The sequence below is a fragment of the Rosa rugosa genome, chromosome 2 (assembly GCF_958449725.1).
Source record: "Rosa rugosa chromosome 2, drRosRugo1.1, whole genome shotgun sequence".
Classification (NCBI taxonomy): Eukaryota; Viridiplantae; Streptophyta; class Magnoliopsida; order Rosales; family Rosaceae; genus Rosa; species Rosa rugosa.
In genome coordinates this window covers 29581579-29602055 of record NC_084821.1, presented here as the reverse complement: position 1 = coordinate 29602055, position 20477 = coordinate 29581579, and the positions used below count along the sequence as shown (strand labels likewise).

The following is a 20477-nucleotide window of genomic DNA, read 5'->3' as shown; positions in this document are numbered from 1 at the left end:
AGTGTAATACCCCGGAAAATCCAAATTAAATTCCGTGGATTTTTAGAAATGATTTCACGATAGTGGGAGCGAGTACGAGGCTCGGAGAAGTTGTGGAATTAGTTCGAACGATTTTATTTTCGAAAACGAACGTTTTTAGGGGGTCAACAAAGTTGACTTTTTATACGTTCAAAATTTGGGAAAACTTCCTTCATGAAAGTTGTAGAGCTCGTCGATACGAGTTCGTGGACATGTGGAACGCAATATTCGGAGTTCGTATGATTAAGTTATGAATTTTTGAAAATTGGGAATTTTCTATAAATAGGAAAATTCTGATTTTATTTTTCATTCAAGGACAAAAAATTCCTTTTTTTGCGGAATAGTCCCCCCCCTCTCTCTCTCTCTCTCGCGCAAAACCCTCCCCACGCTTGCCGACCCGCCGACCCGACCCGACGCCAGCGGCGCCGTCGCTCGTCCTCCGGCCACGACCCGGCCCTCCCCGAGGTCGCCTCGAGCCGCCCAGCCGCTCCCTGCCACCGCCTTGCCCCGCCGCTGCCCCCAGATGGAGATCGAAGCCCCCCCCGAAGCTAGAACCCGACCCGACCGGAAAACCACTTTTCCGGCGTTGCACGGGCCGATCCTCCCCATTTTCGTGATCTCCTCCTCCCCCTGATTATCCCCATGTAAGCCTTTCATCACGATTTTGTGTATAGAACGCTAGATCATGGTTTGACTTTTTCGACGTCCCTGATTTAATCTGAATCTGATCAGACGCACGAGATTAATCCAACTTCAACGCTTGATCTAGGACGATCTAGGCCAAACCAGACTTAGCTCCAGGTATGGAAGTCGATCACCCTTTCATTTTGAACCAGTTTGTAGTTGGTCACTTTGCCATCTGAGGTGGTTGACCGGCGTTGACCGCCGCGTTGACCGCCCACTGACCACCGCTTGTGGCGGCGCATCAGACCATATTTCGAGTTTTCATTATCTAGGCGATGATCTATGCATCCATACGAGCGTTTTGATATATAACATGGTCATGTTAGAAAAAGTTGATAAATAGTGGATTTACGTTTTGACGTTACTATTTAACGTTTTTACGTTTATCTTCGGTTTACGATCTGTGAAGATCTGACCATCGGTTTTGCTTCAATTTTGGATATGTTGATCGTATGACTGTCCCGGTGACCTTGTGAGGTCACGGGCGAAGATCCGACCGTTGGATCTTCGTATAATTGAGAAATAGTGATTCGGAAGGCGATTCGTGAGAATCTGACCGTCGGATTTTCATATAATTTTGTGGAGATGTTAGTAAAGGCGATTCAGGAAGATCTGACCGTTGGATCTTCGTGATAATTTTGGAGGATGATCCTAAAGGCGATCCGTGAGGATCCGACCGTTGGATCATCATTAAATTCAGATCCGACCGTTGGATCATCGTTTAATTTGAATCTGAGCGTTGGATCGTCGTTTAATTACATATTTGAGTTGTTGGCTAAGTCAAGATCATTATTGGACTAGGTGATTGACGGTTTGAGTTGGTGGACGATTGTGGATCGTATTTTGAGCTGAATTGAAGACGCAGCGGGATTATCGAGGTGAGTAAACCTCACGTGGTTCATATTACGAACCCAATACAATTAATTGCTTTATTTTGTTGCAATCATATGAACTATTGTTGGTGTTACTAGACATTCCTGTGTGAATGTCTGTATATATATTATTACGTGAAATAATATGTATTGTTGGAGTTGTGTTGAGTTATTGTTGAGAAACAATATATTGTGAGAGATATTGAGTTTATTGTTGAGAAACAATATATTGTGAGAGGTGTTGAGTTTTATTGTTGAGGAACAATAAATTGTTGTGATCTGTGGAGATCACTAGGTCACGAGGTGACCATGGCATCTATTAGTGAATCACGCTCTCGTACCGGGCTGGTGGTTATTAATAGTATTAAATCGTAATCACGTCTGTGGCCGGACGAGTGGTTACGTTCAGTTAGAGCTCTAGTCTGTCTGCCAAATGTGGAGTGACCTTATGAGTGAAATTGAGAGTAACTCATAAGTGTCAATATATATATGGTAACCTTATGAGGGAAATTGAGAGTAACTCATAAGGGTCTATATATATATATGAGTCTGTCTACCAAATGTTGGGAAATCTTATGAGCGAATTTGAGAGTAACTCATAAGTGTCTATATATATATATGAGAGTGAGGGATCTTATGAGCTAAATTGAGAGTAACTCATAAGTGTCTACATATATATATGAGAGTGAGTGATCTTATGAGCTAAATTGAGAGTAACTCATAAGTGTCTATATATATATATGAGAGTGAGAAAGTAACGTGGGTTTGTGGTAGTCTTGAAATCTAATAAATCAACAGTTCTTTCTTGTTTACTCATACTGGCTGTAAAAAGCTTACCGGGTTTTGTGTTGTTGCAACTCCCGGTACACTATTCAAATTGTGTAGCGGGTAATCCTACAGGACAGGAGAACCAGGACGGTGATCGTGCGGTTAGAGCAATTGTTAGAGTTTTACAACAATTGTAAGTTGTGAGGTGTGTTATGCTCATTTGAGCTTTATAATATATTGTGAGAGTGAATTGTAATAATGAACTCGAAGTTTCGAGATTTGTTTTTTTTGTAATTGTAATTATTCAGGTTTCGGATTTGAATTTATCATTCAAAATCCGGGGCGTGACAGTTTGGTATCAGAGCGTAAGGTGCATATTTGGTGATGTGTCAATACCTTCCGAGTGATGGCCCGTCTGCAGCGGATCCCCATCGTGTGCTCTTTGGTATTGGCTAAGTCATTGGGTATGCGTGAGTGTTGGGAGTTGTTTAGGCCGCTAGGTCGTTTAGGGAACGTGAATACATTCCCTATAGTATTGACTTGGTTAATATGAATTTGTATTTGACTTATACTGTGTTTTAAGTGTTATACATGTATTAGCCAAGCATACTATACTCCTTAGGTGATGGAGATTCGAAGGGGTTGTACTTAGAACCTTACAGTTGTCTTGTAGGTTCGTATTGGAATAAGTTCAGTGGCCGCGAGTTACAATCCTTGAGGAATAGAAACCTCTTGATTCAACTCTGTTAAGTCAACGAGGATTGTTTTATGGAAATGAGGTTCTTTTGATTGTTGAAGTGTTTGGTTGAAGGCATGGTGTGGACCTATGCTCGTCTGTAATGTGGATACGAGTATTAATCGATAGTAATTTTGCCTTTTTAAGTTGGATATACTAATGTTTTTGAATAGATTCTTGACTCATGTGGAGTTGTGAGTAGTGTTGCGGTTAGGGAAGGAATTATTGCGGTTACTTCTTCCTTGTGCTTGTAAGTTGTTAAGCAGGGTTTAAGGTGCGAGACAAGAATTTTATTTTGTGCTCGATGGTTAGAGAGGAGAGACCATTGTTTTGGGTTGTCGTTGAGTACTATAATTCCTTCAGAATCAGGATTGTTGGTAGAATTGGAATTAGTAGTAGTTTTGGTGATTCTGAATTTGAATTGAGTTCGCGAGATGTGTCTTATATACGTGGTTGATGTTACTTGCATCATTTTGGAACGATACGTTACGATTCACAAGGAAAACTGGATTTGAAATTTATTCATTTGAACACCATGGGTTGATGACCTGACCGTGACTTGTGAATATAGTTTTGTTCAAGTGAATGAAATTGAATTTTGTGGCCTTTGTGTGGTGAACTAGTTTTCTTAAGTTTTGGATCGTAGTATGGAGATGGGCTGCAGTGAATTTGAAGTTGTTGTGTGTTTTAAGTTTAAGTAGGCGGGACACTTAAAGTTTTGCAATGGAGTTGATTTTGGTGTAATTAATTGGGAGAGTTAGAATCAGTTCTTGTGAATGATGTTGGATGAGAGTGTGTGCCTTTGGTGATTGATTTTAGGTGTTATAGTTAAACGCAATTTCGGATATTGATTTTAGTGATTTTGTTAGGTATCCATAGTGGTTCAAGTGAATTACTATGTGATATGGAGTTTGATTTGATTTCTGAATCGCTAAATGTTAGGGATTGAATTGTGGTGAGTTTTTGTTGAAACAATTGATAGATGGAATTATCGAGATTCTATAAGAGTTGTAAGAGTAACTCTAAAAACGTGGGTTTTTCCTAGCTAACTCAGGATGTGTTTAGCTTTATAAATCCCTAATCCTATCGATGAAATTGTTGTGTTTGGTTTGACTCAGAGGATACTAGCTAGACCTCGATGCGACTTAATTGATTGTTGGATTCTTTTTGAGTGATTGTTTTTATTGCATCATTATGAAAGATGTGTGCAGTAGAGTTGTTTATGGTTTTGAAAACAGTATTGGGTGACCAAGGTTCGATCCTTGGTGTTGTTGTTGGTTAAACAAACAGGAAAGAAAACATGCACACCATCTTATTGAGTTTATATTACAAAAAAAAAAAAAAAAAAAAAAAAAAAAAAAGCGAGGACTATGCTATACTAAGCCTAGTCAGCAGCTCCGGATGGGTTGAGGCTGAGCTCAAGAGAAACGTTTGAGCCACTGTGGTAACCGCCTGAGCCACCAGAATAGTAACCAAAAGCGCTACCTTCCTCGGAAGTAGCCTTCAGGTTACCAAAGACGTCCTCGCCGTGCACGGGGAACAGAGGAAGAGTTTGAACCTCCTGGTGATCTCCTCCTCGTTGTTGCAGGGATGTTTGTCCTCCTGTTGTGCCAAAAGAGTTGTACTAGTATTAGTGTTGAAGTGTGAGGAAGAATATGAAACAGAATTTAAATCAAGAAATCCTTCATTACCAGTAGAATAGGTGGAACCAAAGTTGAGATCAATGGATCTACCATCATCAGTAGAACTAGTGGACCCAAAATTGATGTCAATGGATCCACCAGCTGGCCCAAAATTGATGTCGATGGATCCACCAGCACCAGTAGAACCAGTGGACCCAAAATTGAGATCAATGGATCTACCAGTACCAAGAGAACTAGTTCTCATGGGCACTGGAGCAGCCTGATTACACCTATTCATCTGCTTCTCTCGAGCCCTGACGTTCTGGAACCAAAAGTAAATGTTCTTACCCTCAACATGCCCATACTGGTTCAGCTGGAGACAGATCTCGTGAATCTGCTCTGTAGTTGGGCACTTAAATCCCTTGACATAGTAAAGATCCTTGAGGATTCTTATTTGTTCTGGAGTAGGAATCCACCTGGTACGGCTTCGCCAGAAATCCATGTTGGCACTACTTCCAGCTGCTTGGGTGTTTCCTCCCTCCTCTGTTGGTTGCTGTTGTTGTGGTTCCATTTGTTGCGGGGTTTGGAGCTCCATTAGTTGCAGAGTTCGTGGCTCTTGGGTCATGGGGTGAGAGGATGTGGAAATCGAGGAATACATGGTTTAGTGTTTGAGGGAGATTTTGTTAGAAGGATTGGAGTTGTTGAACTGGTGATTGGAGATCTGAGATTCTCAGAGGAAAGATGAGATCGAATCTTCAAATGGAAGAAAAGATCTGAGAAAGAAGGATTGAAGATTTGGAGGAAAATATTGAAGATCTGAAAGTTCAGAGGAAAGATGGGATTGAATCAACTAGATGGGAGAGAAGATCAGAAGAGAAGGATTGAAATTGATGAAGAAAGGATTTGAGAAGAGAAAGGCTGAAGAGTTGAGAGAGAAAGACTTGAGCTCGGAAGAAAAATTTCTTTTCTTTTGGAGTGAACAGTTTTTCTCCAGAATGCACCTATTTATAGAACAAGGTGAGCAGATCTCCACCGTTGGATGAACGATCTCAGAATTTGAATCCACGCGTTGGATTAAAGTCGCCCCGAAACCCGGAAAAGCTGTTGGCGCGTGTTGAGCGTGTAAGGGGACAGGCCGAACCTCGAGACGCTGTGGCAGACAGCTTTAGCCGAAAGTGATTTGCTTTCCGTAAATCACGGAAGAGACGTGTCGTGGCACGTGGAGTGTACCGACAGTTTGTTGTTATTCTATCGCTTATGATAGAATAAATAAAAGAAGTTGCATGGATAGTAACGAGAGCAGCTGGTGCTCTAGTGGTTGAAGAGCAAGGCTCATGTACAAGAGGTCAGAGGTTCGAACCTTGCCTCTCGTTTATTTTTATTATGTTCGCTTATGACATAATAAGTAAAACATTTGTACACATTATATTAAGCACAGCTTGTGCTCCAGTGGTTGGTGGGCAAAGCCCTTGTGCAGCAGGTTAAGGTTTCGAACCTTGCCTCCCCCGTTATTTTATTTATGTCGCTTATGACATAATAAATATAACACGTGAGCATATATTAATGAAGGCAGCTCTTGCTTCAGTGGTTGGGAGCAAAACCTTCGTGTTTGAGGTCGGGAGTTCGAACCTTACCTCTTACAAATATTTTTGGATCTCGTATATGCTTGATATACGGACGTATATACGGTATGTACGGTATACATACGTATATATGGTCTGTACGGTATGTATACTTATATACAGTTGTACAGTATGCATACGTATATACGGTCTGTACGGTATGCATACGAATATACAGTTGTACGGTATGCATACGTATATACGATCTGTACGGTATGCATACGTATATACGGTATGTACAATTTCATACCGTAGCCGAGCTGGAAGTTGGTGGGCCGATTGGTAGGCCCAAATAGTAAGCCCAAATAGTAAGCCCGAATGGTAGGCCCAAATGGTAGGCCCAAATGGTAAGCCCAATTGTTCGGCCCGAATAGTAGGCCCAAATGTTAAACCCAAAGTGGTTTGGGCCGGTTCGAAATGTGGATGGTCCGATTTCTTCAGGCCCAATTGGCCAGCCCTAGTGCTTAGCCCAAGGATTGAGCAAGCCCAAGTCATCATCATTGGATGACATAATTTATTGGCGTGCTTTTGGGGATGATTTGTTTTGAGTGATGCATCTCTATGGTTGTGAAGAGTGGTGCATGCTTAAGTTTTACTATGGAGATTTACCGTGATGCTAATTGAGTAGCGAAACACTTTGTGGGAGTGTTTACTGTGCTTGTATGCCAGTACAGAGTGATGATCTATGTGATGATCTATGTGAAGATCTATGTGAGGATCTATGAGATGATCCATGTGACGATTTTGTGTATGTGATGTGGAGTGTTGTTGAGCAGTTGTTGTGTGAGTTTACGTTTGTGATGAAAGGATTTAGTGGCCATAGGAATGTATTTTTATACAAAGGATTGTGGCTCTGTAGATTACTACAGATTTGGAAGAGATGGAGATTCTATGGTTAGGTCAACCTTAATCGAGAGGAATTGACTTACGCTCAAATTTCGGGACGAAATTTCTTTAAGGAGGGTAGACTGTAATACCCCGGAAAATCCAAATTAAATTCCGTGGATTTTTAGAAATGATTTCACGATAGTGGGAGCGAGTACGAGGCTCGGAGAAGTTGTGGAATTAGTTCGAACGATTTTATTTTCGAAAACGAACGTTTTTAGGGGGTCAACAAAGTTGACTTTTTATACGTTCAAAATTTGGGAAAACTTCCTTCATGAAAGTTGTAGAGCTCGTCGATACGAGTTCGTGGACATGTGGAACGCAATATTCGGAGTTCGTATGATTAAGTTATGAATTTTTGAAAATTGGGAATTTTCTATAAATAGGAAAATTCTGATTTTATTTTTCATTCAAGGACAAAAAATTCCTTTTTTTGCGGAATAGTCCCCCCCTCTCTCTCTCTCTCTCGCGCAAAACCCTCCCCACGCTTGCCGACCCGCCGACCCGACCCGACGCCAGCGGCGCCGTCGCTCGTCCTCCGGCCACGACCCGGCCCTCCCCGAGGTCGCCTCGAGCCGCCCAGCCGTTCCCTGCCACCGCCTTGCCCCGCCGCTGCCCCCAGATGGAGATCGAAGCCCCCCCCGAAGCTAGAACCCGACCCGACCGGAAAACCACTTTTCCGGCGTTGCACGGGCCGATCCTCCCCATTTTCGTGATCTCCTCCTCCCCCTGATTATCCCCATGTAAGCCTTTCATCACGATTTTGTGTATAGAACGCTAGATCATGGTTTGACTTTTTCGACGTCCCTGATTTAATCTGAATCTGATCAGACGCACGAGATTAATCCAACTTCAACGCTTGATCTAGGACGATCTAGGCCAAACCAGACTTAGCTCCAGGTATGGAAGTCGATCACCCTTTCATTTTGAACCAGTTTGTAGTTGGTCACTTTGCCATCTGAGGTGGTTGACCGGCGTTGACCGCCGCGTTGACCGCCCACTGACCACCGCTTGTGGCGGCGCATCAGACCATATTTCGAGTTTTCATTATCTAGGCGATGATCTATGCATCCATACGAGCGTTTTGATATATAACATGGTCATGTTAGAAAAAGTTGATAAATAGTGGATTTACGTTTTGACGTTACTATTTAACGTTTTTACGTTTATCTTCGGTTTACGATCTGTGAAGATCTGACCATCGGTTTTGCTTCAATTTTGGATATGTTGATCGTATGACTGTCCCGGTGACCTTGTGAGGTCACGGGCGAAGATCCGACCGTTGGATCTTCGTATAATTGAGAAATAGTGATTCGGAAGGCGATTCGTGAGAATCTGACCGTCGGATTTTCATATAATTTTGTGGAGATGTTAGTAAAGGCGATTCAGGAAGATCTGACCGTTGGATCTTCGTGATAATTTTGGAGGATGATCCTAAAGGCGATCCGTGAGGATCCGACCGTTGGATCATCATTAAATTCAGATCCGACCGTTGGATCATCGTTTAATTTGAATCTGAGCGTTGGATCGTCGTTTAATTACATATTTGAGTTGTTGGCTAAGTCAAGATCATTATTGGACTAGGTGATTGACGGTTTGAGTTGGTGGACGATTGTGGATCGTATTTTGAGCTGAATTGAAGACGCAGCGGGATTATCGAGGTGAGTAAACCTCACGTGGTTCATATTACGAACCCAATACAATTAATTGCTTTATTTTGTTGCAATCATATGAACTATTGTTGGTGTTACTAGACATTCCTGTGTGAATGTCTGTATATATATTATTACGTGAAATAATATGTATTGTTGGAGTTGTGTTGAGTTATTGTTGAGAAACAATATATTGTGAGAGATATTGAGTTTATTGTTGAGAAACAATATATTGTGAGAGGTGTTGAGTTTTATTGTTGAGGAACAATAAATTGTTGTGATCTGTGGAGATCACTAGGTCACGAGGTGACCATGGCATCTATTAGTGAATCACGCTCTCGTACCGGGCTGGTGGTTATTAATAGTATTAAATCGTAATCACGTCTGTGGCCGGACGAGTGGTTACGTTCAGTTAGAGCTCTAGTCTGTCTGCCAAATGTGGAGTGACCTTATGAGTGAAATTGAGAGTAACTCATAAGTGTCAATATATATATGGTAACCTTATGAGGGAAATTGAGAGTAACTCATAAGGGTCTATATATATATATGAGTCTGTCTACCAAATGTTGGGAAATCTTATGAGCGAATTTGAGAGTAACTCATAAGTGTCTATATATATATATGAGAGTGAGGGATCTTATGAGCTAAATTGAGAGTAACTCATAAGTGTCTACATATATATATGAGAGTGAGTGATCTTATGAGCTAAATTGAGAGTAACTCATAAGTGTCTATATATATATATGAGAGTGAGAAAGTAACGTGGGTTTGTGGTAGTCTTGAAATCTAATAAATCAACAGTTCTTTCTTGTTTACTCATACTGGCTGTAAAAAGCTTACCGGGTTTTGTGTTGTTGCAACTCCCGGTACACTATTCAAATTGTGTAGCGGGTAATCCTACAGGACAGGAGAACCAGGACGGTGATCGTGCGGTTAGAGCAATTGTTAGAGTTTTACAACAATTGTAAGTTGTGAGGTGTGTTATGCTCATTTGAGCTTTATAATATATTGTGAGAGTGAATTGTAATAATGAACTCGAAGTTTCGAGATTTGTTTTTTTTGTAATTGTAATTATTCAGGTTTCGGATTTGAATTTATCATTCAAAATCCGGGGCGTGACATAAGTCATCACAAAGCATTCCACAAACAAAATCAGCAATGCTGAAACCTCTACTACAACAAAAATCAGAGAAGCAGCATTCCACAATCATTCTCAATACCATACCAAGAACTCAAACCACACACAAGGTCAGCATAGATACCTCGGACTCACCTTAAACACATAATAGTATGCTGAAAAAGGTCCACTAAGACACCACGCAATTAAACAAGATGACTATCCCCTGATAAGCACCTTCCACCCAATACCTCTGCCAATCCAACTTAGGAAGGCACAACAACTACTGGTCAAATACTTGTACCAACTTTACATACAAGCATAGGTCAAACGCTATGACCCCAACAACCAAACGACTACTCCGCACAAAAGGATACGATTTTCCATGAAAACCATCCTCGACCACACCACCAGAGTTTAATCCAGAGGTTCCCATTCCTCAAAAGATTACAACTCAAAGAAGCTACTCAAAGCTGCTACACTTCACTTACAGAGCCGACCTATGCTCTGATGACTTAACGTTCTAGACGACACCTATCACTCCACATACCCAATGACTATATCAATACTGAAGAGCATCAGATGGGGATCCACTGCAGACGGGCCATCACTCGGGTAGTACTGACAATCACCAAATATGTACCTTACACTCTGATACCAAACTGTCACGCCCCGAATTTTGAATAAAGAAAATTCAAATCCGAAACGCGAGAACAAACACAAGAAAACACATATAGAAAATTTTTCATTTAAACTAAGCAACAAACAAACTGAACTCACAATGTCAATACCGACTCGTTCTTTAGAGTCACATATTACACTACAGATAGTTTACAAACCAAACTGAATGACAATTCAATAAGTAAACACACCCACCACAACTCACTACCAAGCGGAAGACTTAAAACTAAGAGCACTCTTCCACGTCCACGCCATCGAACGTACACCTCAGCTTTGATAATGATCACACGATAATCAAACCTGCACAAAAACCCCTACACCATAGAATAGTGCACCGGGAATGAACAAAACAAACCCGGTAAGCTTTTCAGCCCGTATGAGTAAACTCATTTAAAGTGACTCACGTCACTCATGCTTATAATTTCTCAGCTCGTGAGATAATTAAAGCAACAACATTTAATTCCACAAAATACATGCTTTCACCATCTTAGCTTAACAAAAACAATATGCAATTATCACAATAAAACGTCAAGTTCAAATTAATCAATAACATGCTCAACAATTTCAACCCAACTAAAAACCCACATGCTCTGTCTCTCAATTCATTTTACGTCCCCACAATCTATTAGATCACTATTCCTTTGCCTCAATGGCACAACCAGGAAATCATACTCATTTCCCTCAACATAACGCGGTTGCCAAAATCATGCCATCCCAAAATGGAAACTTTTTCCGAAGGCCATAACTTCTTCATACGAACTCCGATTTCCGCGTTCCACATGTCCACGAACTCGTATCGACGCGCTCTACAACTTTTGTGAAGAAAGTTCTCACAGAATCTAAACGTATAAAAAGTCAAACTTCGTAACCCCCTAAAACGTGCACTTCGAATAATTATTCGTCCGAAAATAATTCCACTCCACCCTCGAACCACGAAATCGTACAACGAGCACTTTATTAATTCCCGGAAACCATTATAAATTAATAACGAATTTCCGGGGTCTTATAAGGGCTCACAAGGCCGAGCTCAACTACCGCCTTGAGGAGATGAAACGTTTCGTTTCGGTCATAGAGATCCTCGAAACCTATCTCCAGTGAAGGATCCGAGAGCAGCAAGAACTACATGTCTCACCTTTTCTGTGTTCATAAATTTCATCAAGATGCAATTGCAGTCACCTCCAATCTGTAATTGCAGCGATCACCGAGGAACATGGAGACGACGGAGCCGAGGAGCACAAGGCAGTAAGGCGAGTCGGCGTAGGGAAGCTCGTCGGACAACCAGGGGGAGTAGCCGAGGCCTCGCCGTCACCATTAGAGGATAAGAGGAGAGGTAGGGATAAGACTCCGGCTCCGGCTCCGGCGAGAAAAAGAGAGAGAGAGGAGACAGATAGATCTGTAAAAGAGATAGGTGTGTAATGTAAAGCCGGAAGGAATTGGGTTTGTTCGGTGAAAGGGTAAAATTGTCAGAAAATAAATCATTTGGATATGCAAATGGCCTTATGTGTACAAGAAAAATTAGGTGGCTTTATAGCTAATTAAAGTTTTAAAATGACACTTGTGAGTAATTTTCTAAAAAATTTATCGAGCTTCAATTGAGATCGTTCGCCAAATTATTTAGGGAAAATTTCACAAACAATACACCAAGTAAAGGCCACTAATAATTCTTATACATAAAGTTCCAAACCAAACATTTCGGCACACGAAATCTGAAACTCGACCTACTATCAGTACACGACGTCAATTTTTGACACTAAAATGTCCATTATGCCCTCAGTTCTTTTTTTTTTTTAATAATTTTTTTTTTCTGTTATTTTTTTTTTCCTTCATTTTTATCTCTTTCTTCTCCCTTCTTCCGGCTCCACGAAACCCACCTCTGTTTTCACTAGGCCAAAAAAGCTAACAGACAACGGACCAAAATCGTTGTGTGATTTGGACGATCTCCGTTGTGTATCGGAGCGTTGTGTGATGAAAAATCACACAACGGTGCTGCACCGTTGTATGACATAAAAACAGTCAACATATTTTTGTTATAAGTGTTGTGCCTTCCCTCGACAGATGCTAGGCAGAGCTGCTGCGCAGCCACGCTATGCGTGGCAAGTGCATGCTTCAGACAACAAAACTTGTTTTCAAACTGTTGTTGGTTAAGCTCGTCAGACAACATGCCTTTGAATTTTACTGTTGTGTGATTGCTCCTCCCACTTCAGTTTTTAGACTATGACTGTTGTATAATTTAATTTCACACAACTAAATTTTGGTGTGTTATAAGAAGTCTGTTGTGTGAATTGTTGCTTGATTATTATGTAATAATCCGAATTTTGCATAATTAATACTCCATTGTTATCTAAATAATAGTATCGATCCATATTAGAAAGAAATCTGAATGCAATTCATCAATTCAAGTACTCCAATCCATACATTAAAGCATCAAATGTACCATAAACATAGTATTTCTCAATCATTCATACATTAAAACACAAGAACAACATTGAGAACAATATCACTAAAGGCTGAACAGCTACTCTTCCTTGAACCTCTTCTTCACTTCATCCAAGCTTTCAATATCTCATATAAATGACTTTATCTCTCTGTTTTCAAATACCCAGCAAATCAATAATCTCAACTGCAATAGTATTCCAATCAATCTTTGGAAACATTTGCGCTCCCCAGAAACAAAAAGTTCTTTTAATTTCCTGCACACCGTAAACATCTAACTTTAGAGTCAAACAAAAGAGCAGAATTGAACTACCTTCAAGTACAATGAATCATTAACTAATGAGTAAAATTTTATATATATGTACGCTTAATTATAGATATAGAAATACATGGAGCTATTCAATAAACCATGATCAGTAATTGAAAAGCAAACACCAACTAAGATGAAGATCACTTACACGTAACGCAGACTAAGCAAACTCCACCCAAATGCCCACCAATCTTTCAGCTTAAGACAAATATATCAATTCCATTAGTACTCAGTGTTAACTCCCAGATTTGATTACCAAACTGCCCAAAATGGGATTCTTTTGAAACCCTTAAAAGGATAGGAATCCTCTTAAGACACTTACTTCTGCCACTCAAACCCAGATGGGCATGTGATACGCTCAAAGCAAGCGCATAATTTAACCCTGAAATGTCATTAGTAGTATAAGTAAGTAGGGATCGTTCTATTCCGGGGATTGAGGGTACACCTGTCATTGTCAAACAATTAAACAATTAAAATTAAAACAAAGTATAATATTTACACATATGCACATTATTTACGAATTAAAAGGGGGTTTTTGATTTTGGTTTTTCTGAAAATTAAACTAAGTTAACAAAATAATTAAAATGCTAAAACATAAAAATATAAATGGAATGCAAGAACAAAGATCAAAATCGAAACATATGATTAAAATTAATCCAAGTTCATCATTGTTCATCATAGTCATGCAAGAGGAATTGATCATGTGAAACGTTCAAAGCAAACAATTTCCCATATTTTACTTTCAACGCTAATTAATCTAAGTGAAAGCACATAGACTAATCCTATCAAACATGCATTCAAGCCCTAGAAAGCTAGTCAATCATACATGTTTAACGCAATAAGCACCTAGAAAGGCTATCAATTCAAATGTGCAACTTAGTATGAAAAAGTCCACCTAATTGCAATCTTCTTTGATTAAATTCGGTTTTTGTACAAAACCTTTACTACTTATTGATTCAAGAACACAAAACCAAAAAGTTGATTCATGTTCTTAAATTCGTAGCACCAATTACATAAAAACCCTAGGTGTTTGCAACCACATAAGATTAAAATACAAAAGTTATCTATCATGCAAATTTAATCAAACACTCACACATAAGCAACCATAAATCGCAAAACATGAATCTGAAAATTAACAATTAATCATAGAATTTCAGAATTCGAAACTTGTTCAAACACATGTGTCAACTAGGGCATAACCAACGAAAATTACAAAGCAAAGGTTACAAGGAGAATCGGATTACACCAAGAGATGGAGATGGGATGAATGGTCTCTTGAATTTCGAAAGCAATCTTCAAGGATGGTGATGGATGATGTGCACGGCTTGTCCTCTTCTTCCTTGGCCTTGCTTGAACTTCGTGGTTGCCCTAGAGGATGGAGAAGAACACGGCTAAGCTAGAGAGAGTTTTCTGATTTTTTTCTAAAGTTGTAAAACGCAAAAAATGGGAACCCTTGACGTTGAGAGAAGAGAGGAATATATAGGGGACGGCTTCTTGGTCTCCAAGGCCGTGTAAAACCCTAGAGAAACTCACGGCAATTCTTGTTAACTCCACATAATTCCCTCCAATGAAATCTTGCCAAGTAAGCCCTATGATGTGTCTCAACCAATCACATAATTTCCTAGAATATTTCCCTTGATTTTCTTGCCGAAATACCATGACAATAATCTGATTTTATCTCTTGTATTTCGGCCAAAACTCCTTTAGAGATTCTAGGAATGAATCTAGTCACCTTTTGGGAGCTTTTTGTGTTCAACACATCTTCTCTTTCCTTTTATTTCTCCCTCAAAAATCTTCATCGAAATCTCTTTTTATTTTCTGATTTTTCCCACGGCAAAACCCTAGTTTCTCTCTTCATTTTGGACGGCAACTCCTCTAGGGTTTCTCTTGACTTGGACGGCAATCTTCTAGGGTTTGTCTCCAAGTAAATCTCTTTCCATAAAAATAGCCCTAGAAAATCTCAACCGAAATCTTCTAGGTTCTTCTTGATTCTCACGCCATCTCCTTGTTTCTCTCTTTGGTTTTCACGGCAAAACATCTCTAGGGTTAGGGTTTGCGTCACAAACCCTAGTGTCATGGGCTTAGATGGGCCTTGGTCCATTTTGCCGAAAACCCACTTCATTCTTGAGAGTTCTTGGGCCACGTTGCTTCATCTTCAAGTCTTCATATTTTCCAACGCAAAACACTTCATTTCTTTCATTTCTTTTCATAGTTGCGTTGGAAACTTCATTGGTAAGCTCTCCTCCAGTTCGCAGGGTTTCCTGGTTGCACTAGGAAAGCTTGTTTCTTCATTTCTGCTCAAATGTGTGGTCCAATGTTCTTCATTTTTGTTCCCCTTGACGTTCGCAAGCTCCTCTTTCCATTCGTGTGTTCATTTCCACTTTTTAGCTCGGAGGTCCTGAAAATAGAAACTAGTAAGAAAAATAGAAACTTTCCTAATTTGAAAAATAGAAACTTACTAAAAATGAAAAATAGAAAGTTACTAAAAATGAGAAATAGAAACTTTCCTAAACTGAAAATGGAAACTTGCCAGAAATGAGAAATGAAAACTACGAAAATAGAAACTTTACACAAATAGGAACTTTCCCAATCAAAGAATGGAAACTTTCCTAAACAAGGATTTTTCAAGGAAATGGCGCAGAAAATGTAGGGAAAAACAAGTAAAACGTCGCATTAAAATGCTCCTATCAGCATGGGTTGAACAAATAGGGAGCAAAAAGCCAAGAAAGTGTCATGAACCAACTGGTCATTGTAAGAAGCTAGAATGTATGATAGAGCACTGCCATCATCATATCCATAAGCAAGGTACACTATGAACAAAAGAACTACTTCCAACCTGCAAACCAGAAGGAAAATAAATGATCAGTACACATACAAAACCTCCAAATCAATTTTCTTTTATAGGAAGCACATATTTCTTTGCTAACAAAGAAAAATATGGATTATACCTTTTTTTTAATGCATTATCTCTTGATATATCACTAAACTGCACATGATAATTGACCATGTCTATGTTGTGAAACAACATTGCTGGGAGATTATACTTGAATAAATTAACTTGCAAGTAAAAAATTAGAAATATCCCAACATATCTGCCAAATTTTATTACTTCCCAACCTTCCCAGATGCTATAGCACTATAGAATTTCATAATTCACCATTATATAGTGCAACTTGTCAAAAAGAGAAGAGCGAAGAGAAAGAACAGGAATCACACCCTTGGATAAAATGACTGCGGAAGTAAAGCCTGTAATTCTCTGTAAACTTAGTATGCCGGACTACAAATCCCTTGCCAATTGCTTGATAGTATTAAAAAATATAAGCACAAGCCCAATTGACGAAAATCCCAAACTGAAAACAAAACCACTCAAGAGCAATCAAATCAAAACTACTTGCCCTCTGTGTGTTTCCTCAAATACTACATCTAAAAAGACATGACTATACCCTCAGATTCAGCTAATTCAGCTACTTTGCTCAACTAATAGAATAACTTATTTTCATTCCTTGTGACTCCTAATGGGTTTCCACCACAAAAATGTGCAAAAGGAACAAACTTGATCCTTGGATTCAGCTACTTTGATCTTCATATACACAAACAAATTAACTTATTTGCATTCCTAGTGAATCCTAATGGGTTTTCTCCACAAATCTATGCACAGATTCATAACACGAAAGTAAAAAGGTAAAAGATCTGGGAAAAAAATTACCTTATGAGGTGACTTGGGGACCTTTCTGGGAGGCTTGGGACGGGTACAGCTCACATGAGGCCTACCATACTATGGATCCCAAAGTCAGAGAAAAATAAAAACAAGGCAGATGTGATGCAAAGCTAAAAATCTTCCACTGGTAAGACCAAACTGACCCATTTGAAGCTAGAATGCCTTGGTCGAATAGTGGCTAGCGGTCCTTAGATAGATAAAAGAAAATCCCCAAGCTCAAAGATGTACGCATGCTAATTTCTTTTACCATCTCTATATCTGTAATGAGTACTTGCTGTATGCTTACTATAAAGTAACAAAACAAGAGTTATCGAGAACTTCTTTTCATATTGTCACTACTTACTGTAAAAAGACAGGTAGGATAACCAAAAGAAAGGTAAAGGTAGTAAACCACAGAAGTCCATCTTGTACTAATGGGCATTCCAGCCAAATTTACAACACCAATTGAACCTCGAATGCTATCTTTCCACTCTGGCTCCTCTGCAATTATGATTCCTGGAAAGTTCCCGACTACAAATAGCAAGAAAACATTCACGTATGTAACCAAATTATCTAAAAAGAAGGAACAGACAAGACTAGATTCATATTACCAGAAAAATAAAAGCAGTGACATTTAACAAAGAAACCAAGAGTTTTCTGGAAGTTAAATTTGGTGTTAATTTTAATTTGTGTACTTATATAATAGTGTGGTAGATTAACAACATTCCAATTCCAATCGAAAATTGTTTGTGTTACTCGTCTATGATCCTTCCAAGCCTAAAGCCTTAAGCTATTAGTAAGCAACTCCAGAATGCATATCAAGCGCAATTCAACTCTATGCACTGACACTAACATGTACACCCACAAAACTGAACCCAATGAGGACATATATGAGAGCAACAGAAATTACCAGAACCAGTAACTTAAGGAACAACCAAGCTCTATACTAACACTAATGAGAAACATAACCAAAGATGTCATGTCAAGCATGAAACAATAATACATACTGTTTGGAAGGGAAACATATTAGTAGTAGGCTCAATGACTATTGAGTACTGGAAGGAAAACATAATCGTAACTTCTCTAAGTTGCCATAGCCTTTGGTCAGTGATCCTAAAATTCAAAAACCATCATATATGATGCAAATTAATCAGAAATCTTCAACTTAATTAAGTAGTATTTACCACACTATATGAGGGTTGGACTAGAACATTTATAACCGTTTGTAACAAATTTAGAGGAAAAAGAAAAGGTATTCTTCCATTGCTTTTTGTGGTTTCTTGGGAGGGGTAAGACCAATTTCGCATCCTTCCAAACTATTAACCTATCTCTAATGAGTAGTTACTCCAAGAGTTTGCAAAATTGGATTTAATTAACTAAGTAGGCAATACCTTCTTACCCGGAACAATTAACTCAGCCTTTGATCTAGACCGTGTCAAGACATGCACACTATGATTATCTGCATTCCAATTTTGGAATAGAAGAAAGTTCGATTTTAGTGCAACAACCATAGACATGTAGTATAAGTATCAGTTTCATAGACAATAGGTGTTAGGAATGACCTGCATGCAGCCTTTAACCTGGCAACGTCATGTTCTGCATCTCAGACCAAGCTGCAAACCACACCAAGTAGTCTTATTAACCACATTCATTCTTTATATGTATATATTAACCAAACCAATCTGCTTATCATCAGAAACTATACTTCAAAGTTAGAAATAAAAAGAGCCAGCAGAACATTAACAAATTTAGCACTTGTGTTAATATATATATATATAGGCCAGCAGCAACATTTATACACAGCTTAAGATGAAATTATATAATCTTGATGTGAATCTGATTACTACATTCCAGGTTATATAATTTCAAGTTATAACCATGGAGAAGGGACTAAAGGGTTGTATTATATCTTGAAGCAATTGATATGACAATAACAGTATTTACATGTAAATCTAAATGCCACTTAATTTGTCCTCTGACTAAGATTCATTAGGAATCGGTTATACTATATCTTCACTTCCATATGTAATAGATTATATTAAAAGAGTAGAAATACAATCATGCTTTGCTGAGGGTTGTAGGTCTTACAAGATTACCAAAACAAAAAGGGCCATTTATTTCAAAAACTCCAGAAAGAAAGGAATATGCATGCCCTAAACTGAACTAACCAATACCTCTGGTGAGAATTTTTGAACTAATGATAAAATTTGGGTTAACTTGTCAGAGAGACATCAACAATGGTGTGAAAAGCTGAAAAACAATAGGTGTATAGGGCATCCCAACACAAGGCATGTATTCGATGACTTATGAAATATCCCAAACATACTATATCCAACTAATCTCCTAACATACTGTCAGAAAATAATTAGAAATCATATAAAGTTGCAAAGAAGATAATATAGAACCCGTTAATACAGAAATTGAAATTGAAATTGTAAGGAAGAAACTTGGGATATGAACAATATACCTGATAACAACACTGGTATTGGCTTGAAAAGCAACGAATGAACTCCGATCTTCCACAGCGCAATACCTGATAACAACACTGATTCGTACCATCCACTGTCAAAACAAACAACCAAATTAATCCATTTCGAGAAAGAGACGTACTGAGTAATCGATGAGCCGTGAGGAGGCTCTCTCTAGAGGCATCAATTGGGGCCAAGAGGAACGTGGAGGCCTTCTTCTTTAGCTTCTAGTCTTGGATTCGAGCGAAGAATTCGTCCGGGTGCTCCGACAGAGATTCTTTTAGGGTTGACTTGGGGTTTGGTGACGGGTAGGCTTTTAAGAACTGGAGTTGATGGCTGGGTTATGGGGTTTTGGTGGCTGTGATTGGATTTGGTAGAAGAAGGTGTCGGCTCCATTGAGGGTTTAGAGATGGAAGATTTAGGGTTGATTTGCAGAGAGAGAAGTGAAATTAGGGACAATGAGGACTGGACTCTGGAGAGAGAGAAATTCCCAAAGCGCGATGTTGAAGGATATAGTTGAGATTTCTAGGAGAGAAGAGAATGAAGAGAAGACGAGAGTGAGACAGGAGGGATGAGAAGAAGTTTTGCTATATTTTGACGAAGTGTCGAAGACGAAAAATGAATATTGGTTGGGGGTGCTTCTATCTCTCTTTCTTCTGGGACGCATATAGATTTTTTTATTTTTTTATTTTTTTTACTCATGACTCATACAACAGATAAATCAAATTCTGTTGTCGGATTATCTACATATAAAATTTGAGTTGAGAGTCTGAGAGGGAAAACTCCTGCCTATGTACAATCACAAAATCAGTTTTTGCGTAGATAGCATTCAGACAATATAAATATATCATTACGTTGTAAGAACCTAAAATTATCACACAAGTAACCAACATTTCAAGCAAAATTTTGTCA

General features: G+C 39.1%; 1 long non-coding RNA gene across 4 annotated transcripts; it reads right to left on the bottom strand.

Moving 5' to 3' along the window:
* Positions 1–13034: 13034 nt before the first annotated feature.
* On the bottom strand, positions 13035–20196 carry LOC133728626 (uncharacterized). Of its 4 annotated transcripts, XR_009855930.1 has the most exons (6): positions 19565–20196; positions 18660–18710; positions 18489–18556; positions 17262–17628; positions 17107–17175; positions 16100–16236 (listed from the first exon to the last, which is right to left on the bottom strand). It is a non-coding gene; the product is annotated as an uncharacterized LOC133728626 (long non-coding RNA). The 4 variants fall into 4 exon arrangements; XR_009855929.1 differs by lacking the exons at positions 16100–16236; positions 17107–17175; positions 17262–17628 and adding exons at positions 13035–13347; positions 13549–13598; XR_009855928.1 differs by having other exon boundaries at positions 17107–17628.
* Positions 20197–20477: the final 281 nt, after the last annotated feature.